We start from the raw sequence: 6,000 nt of genomic DNA, 5'->3' as shown, positions 1-6,000 counted from the left end.
GTAGGTGGGTGCTTCTGGTGTCCTCATGTTCCTGCCTTGTGAGATCAGGTGGGGGGTCTGGTGAAGTAGCCTGGCAAATGCAAAGGGAAGCTTCCATGTCGAACACCAATGCCAGTGCTGGTGGGACCTTTGCTTTGCTGGTAAATGCTATCCAGATTTGGCTCTGGCACTGGAGGCTTAAGGGAGTTGTTACCGCGTTTGCACACAAGCAATAGAATTCCTCATAACTTTCAAAGCTACACGTCTCCAAATCTGATGACAGCTCTTCACTGTTTACTCAGGGTTTTCTTACATTTCTGAGACAGAAGTCTGTCAGTGAGGAATCAGATCATGGATGACTTGGTTACTAGTTCATCAGTAATGTAAATATGCAGCCTTAAGATTCAGATTGCCTCTTTCTGGAAGATCTGCTCTAGCTGTAGTGGGTGGATTTGGTAAAGGTAATACTGTTCTGCAGTCAAAGCCTGTCTATGTAGTTTCATATATAAAGATGCCGCTATACCAACCCTTTCGCTGTGCACAGGAGCACCATGATGGCAGACAAGGAGGGTCAGCACCGTGGCTGGAGTTTCCAGATGCATACTTTAGCCAGTAAGGGTGTGCTTTGGTGACAAACTAAATTATTTCTTGAATTTGATCCAGACTGACAAATAGCTTTAATTGAAAAGAGGGAAGTAAAAGCTCCTAAGAGCGGAAACAACGTGTTTTGACATTTTCCAGGTGAACTCCTTTGCTTTCTTGTTTCATGAGGAGCTTTGTATTTGAAACTCACTCTGAACTTTCTTTTCTTTTTTCTTTTTTTTTTTTTTTTCTAAATTACTGATAACACTCTAAAAGGAAGAAAGAGGGAGGTTTCCCTCTGGTCCGGGTGAAATGGAATGAATCCTCTGGCTCATCTGCTGCCACACATGATCAGAAACTTGCTCTCCCTGGGCATTTTGCATGCTGTGAGCAAGTCTTCACAGGGAGGACAGAGCTCAGGAGCAGCAGGGTGATGGGCACACCAACTCTCAGACAGGGTCTTGTAGAGATCTTTCCTTAAAAACCCTTTAACTGCTAATTTCTTCAAAGTGTGAAGGGATGCAGTTTCTGATGACGATCCCACAACTGTTGTAATATCATTACAAGTGGGCTGGTCTATCTGTACTAAAGAGCCAAACCACAATCCTCTTTTGATTAGAGCTGCATGGAGAAGACCACCCATTCCCATGGCTACCTGTGACACAAAAACTCTCCCAGCCATTGCTCCCCTGTGGGCTGCTCTGGTGGTTTCACTTGCATTTCAGCAAGTCCCCACTCTTTGAAAATTGCCGACAGTTGTGTATCCTCCATGTGTGGGAGAGGTGTGGCACCACACCATGTGTTTGCATAGGTACCACTCTGCTTGTGCCTCTATCAGCTGTAAACTTCACCAGAAACAGCATCTTCTCCTAGATCTTCTTCACTTTGGAGCGATGTGCTGAGAACAGATGCCTGCTGGATCTATGTCAGGAATAGTCAGAAATAGGACTCTCCACAGGAAGTTATTTTTTATCAGTTGCTTGCTTTTTAATCCATGTGACAAGTACATCACAGATATTCAAGGGATATTAATGAGACATCTAAAATGAGATTACGTGGAAGATGCTGGCAAAGGCATTTGTCTGCTATAATTACCATTCTCCTGTTTATGCTGTGTCTTTAGCTGGAGTATGTGCAGGACTGGTGAGAATCCCTGATCACTCACAGGTGTAAACCAGCATTAGTCACTCTGCCCTGGTTTCCTGCATGGCTGCTGCAGGTTTCAAATGGAAGCCAGGCAGAACGGGGAGGAAGCTTAGCATTGCTTCCTCCAACCCATGAGCTCTTACACAGTCAAGATGTTTCAGCATTTTTTGGGGTGGTTCGTATGTCATTGGGGTTGTTGTTGTAGGTCTTTACACGTGATCTGCTGGCTGCCTTCACTGCAGTATCTAATCCACAATTTCTTTTCAAAGGATGGGGAACCCATGCCCCTCTGAGGAGCATGCTATGGGAATGACCTCAGGTAGCACTTGCTTGGCTCAGTCTACATGAGTAAAACATCACACATTACGATATAAGAGGTACCAAATACAATTTTCTTGACAGAGTTAGCCCACTCTGACAAAGATGTCAGGTGATATGACAGGGTGACAAGATGGAAAATGGGGTACTGAGACTTAATTATAGCTTCCAATTTCTCTTATGCTGAGACATAGTTTAGTTTAAAAGAGGCCGGGTCAAAATGCATGGATACAGTCCCCATGCTACCATCCTAAGGGTACTGCGTGAGGGCACAGCAACGAGATGCAGTTTGGAGACAGTTCTTAAAATCAGTGGACTTCCAGCACCTACCAGAACAGCACAAGACCAGTGCCAAACTCTACGCGGGCCCAGTTAGACCTGAATTTAAAATAGATATACAAGCCTTCAAAATTTGTCCAGTGAAGTTTACAACTGGAAAGAGAGGCCTTGAGTGGAAAACCTGAGATGTCTGACAGCCTTTTACAGAGAGCGAGAGTATGTGAGCAAGCAGAAGGGATGACTGCACATGCATGGGGGTGTGTGTATAAATTTTCCATTTACATAAGGACTGTTGGCAAAGGCTGTCCGGGCTTTAAAAGGAGAGAGGCCCAAAAGCTCCGATGACGTACACTGGAGAGCAGAGGAAGGAGCTGGTGGGCAGTTCTCAGACACACGCAGTGTATTTGGCTTGTCGTCATCATTTCTGGGGAATTTCTGTTATGAGGGGAGAAATCTCGGGAAGCAGGAGAGAGCTTGTGCTTGTGAAAGCATGTAAAACTGAAAGCCAACTAGATGTACTGGAGTACTTACGGGTGGGTCGCCACCCTAAGCTTTGCCTTGGGTACAAAAACTCTAAATTTAAAAAACACAAAAGAAGTGAAACAATCTATTCGATACACACTTTGTAGCAGCAAGGATTACTGTGTGTGCCACTGTGCTGAAGGAGCTGAAGAAGAGAAACTGGCAGCAAATCTGCAATGACCAGCCAGAGCAGCAACCTGGACTACAACTGCATCCTGCCCTGAGGAATCCATGTAAGCAGGCAAGGAGAACTTGAGGTTATTAATCTTCAGGAGAGGACTTATTATTCATTGTGTCTTGTTATTCATTGCATCCTGTCTCTCCGTTTTGCCTGCTTCCTTTGTCTCTTCTGGGACATGGTGCCATGAAGACTTTTGAGTTTGACTTCCCTAAGCCTCTGAGTGGAGACTGCAGCCAGCGTACATCAACAGCCCTAAAGTCAGACATTTTCTGGTTTGCTGCAGTGAGTCAAGGGGAAGCACAGAGATGCCAGCTGCTGGGTGGTCCACTCATGAGGGCTTAGGGGCACCAGCTCACTTGAGGAAGGCACTGGATGCCTGGGAGTCATCTACCAGGACAAGCTCTGCTGCAAGACAGCATGTGCTGATCCACCCTGGCAAGGTGTCCAGACGTCCCATTCTCCACCTCCAGCACTGTGGTATCTCCTCTGTTTGCCTCCCTCAGGAAACCACAAAATCATCCCCAAACTGCTTCCAGTTTCTGTCTCATGGGGCTGAGATCAGAATGTGTTTCAGCTTAACATCCTGCAGATCTGCCTGGCTTCTCTCCCTAGGAAAAGGGAAGGAACAGACATTCAGATAGGTCTAGGAAAGGCTCAGAGGGAAGGGGAGGAGCCCATCACTTCGGTGAGAGGAGAGTTCCTCTCAAAAATGGCAAATCCTTTGTTAAAAGTGAGAAACTTTGGAGGGGTGGTTGTTTTTTTTGTTGAAAAATAGTTGAGACATTTTGTGCTGTATATGTTAAAGTCTATTTATGGTTGAGAGATAGATGCTTAAAGACTAAGAAAAAAAGAAGAGATCCTCCACTGAAAAAACCTGAAGCTCAAATGCAGGCTTACACACCCACAGAGAGCTGTGTCCTGGTGGGCAGAGCTAGCTGCATGCAGGTACTGCCAGATGACATCCTGATGGAGCTGTGCTCCACAGCACACAGGGACACCTCACGCACACTTCTGCGTGGGGGGCACTCCTGCATGAGCTGTTCCTCCAGCTTGCTGGTGACTCACAGGCACACAAGGCAGATGTACTGAGAAATACGCTACCGGCGACAGCCCCATTTACCTCCAGACTACCTCCATAAGCCTCCAGAGCCTACCTATGCCATCCCAGCCATGCTTGGAGATCTCTCCCTTCCCCCTGTCTGCCTGCCTCCATCCTTCCAGAGGTGTGCAGCAATGGCACTGCTGGTCTGTCTGCTGCTAAAGCCCCATCTCTTTCATATCTGGTCCCCATGGGTCCTTCCAGGGAAGAGGACTTCACACAGTTCCCTTTCAAGGAGTGAGGGCAGGCCTGGCCCCTCCGCCAGCTCCTCTCACACCACAAAAGCCCGGGAGGGGCTCACCTCTGCTCTCAAATAGTCTGTGGGCTCAAGGCCTTTTCAAATAGCAGAAGAACACAAGTACATGCCTACCACAGGGGTTTCCCATTCAACCAGTTAGCTTGGACAACAACTTCTATCTGTGCTCTCTGCAGCTGAGCCAAAACCTGCTTGGGCTTCCTGATATTTGTCTTCCTTCGTCCTCTCTGTGCAACCCATAGCACAGCATCACACTGTAAGCTCAGCAGATCCTTCCGAAGTCTATGGACACTTCCAGCCAATCTGTGCTCAGCAACTTCATCACTGTATTTCCCGCTCTGCAGAGTCCCTGTCTGTCCCTGGTTTTCCTGTGTCTCTTCCCACCTGCTACAGACCATGCAGAAATTGCTGAGGTCTAAGGCTATTTTGGCCCTGACATGACCATCCTCCAAAGATCAGTAATATGATGGGCTTTGCTCTGCAGAAACCAAACACCACTAGCATTCATGATGTAATTTTTTTACATATGACCATCAGGTATATGTGGTGAAAGATTTAGCATTGCTTTCTGAGGATGTGTAACAGTCTCCAGGGGCCAGTAGCTGGGAAGGGCAGTGAAGAAGGGTTTTTTTCTTTTAAAACACAGTGTTGGGCACATTTCTTCTCAGTACAAGGCATGTGCATGCCTACATCCCTCATCTCCCCATAGCCCAGACTCTATTCTCATATAGGTACCCATGCAACATATTTTTGTTGAAGCTCATGGGCTTGAGAGAGGTCTCAGAAGGATGACTGCAGAGCTTCTCAAAGAATTGCAGAAATGTTTATAGCTGATGGTCTTCAGCACAACCTCCTGCCTAAAGCAGGGCTCACCAAAGCTAGGTCAGGTTGCCCAGAGCCTTGTCCTGTCAGTCTGGAGAATCTCCAAGGACCGAGACCTCACTGCCTCTCTGGTGCCTGTCCCAGACTTGAACCACTCTTATAAAAGGAATTTTTTCTATATGTGCAACCAGAATTTTCCCTATTGAAAGCTGTGCCTCTTGCTTCTTGTCTTTGTGGACCTATGAGAAGAGTCTGTCCCTCTCTCTTCTGTAACCTCATGAGGCAGCGGGTGACAGCAGCTAGGTACCCTTTGACCTTCTTTTCTCCAGCCTGAACAAGCCCAGTGCCCTTCTGCCATCATGGGCCACTCAAAATTTGATAGCCCAAAAGGACTACTTCTGACCACCTTCCACAAGAAAGTGAATCACCCTAAAGAATCAGCCCAGAGAACCAGCCAACATCCCACCATCAAGATCGGTAAAGACCTGCTCCAGAGCCATGCTAATACCAAGAGAAAGCCCATTTAACCTCCCCGTTGCATCTCTTCTATGTTCTTTTATTTCTGCCCTTCCTGCACTCGCCTTGCCAGCACTTAGCTCTGAGGAGATGCTCTGCTCTCATGGCAGCAGGCTGTGTGACCTCCCTAAGAACACTTTATCCCCAGCAGACCCTCTTTCCAGGCTCCACTTGGGTGAGCCATTGAGTGGTTAAGTGTGGATTCAAGCCTCCTTGTCACAGCTCTGCTGGGCAGCATTTCACTGGCAACATCGTGTGCATCCTGCTAGAGAGGAGAAGGCCCTTGAGCCAGCTGCAGCA

General features: G+C 47.2%; 1 long non-coding RNA gene across 5 annotated transcripts in view; it reads right to left on the bottom strand.

Annotated features, from left to right (window-relative positions):
- Nucleotides 1-783: 783 nt before the first annotated feature.
- Nucleotides 784-6,000, bottom strand: part of LOC308056984 — a 38,654-nt gene continuing 33,437 nt past the window's right edge. For all 5 annotated transcript variants that reach the window (XR_013925051.1, XR_013925052.1, XR_013925053.1 and 2 more), the window contains one exon: nucleotides 784-6,000. This exon is cut by the window's right edge and continues 27,111 nt beyond it. This is a non-coding gene — a long non-coding RNA (uncharacterized lncRNA).

Source organism: Falco punctatus, assembly GCF_963210335.1.
Source record: "Falco punctatus genome assembly, chromosome: Z".
NCBI lineage: Eukaryota > Metazoa > Chordata > Aves > Falconiformes > Falconidae > Falco > Falco punctatus.
This window is presented reverse-complemented; position numbering and strand designations above follow the sequence as displayed.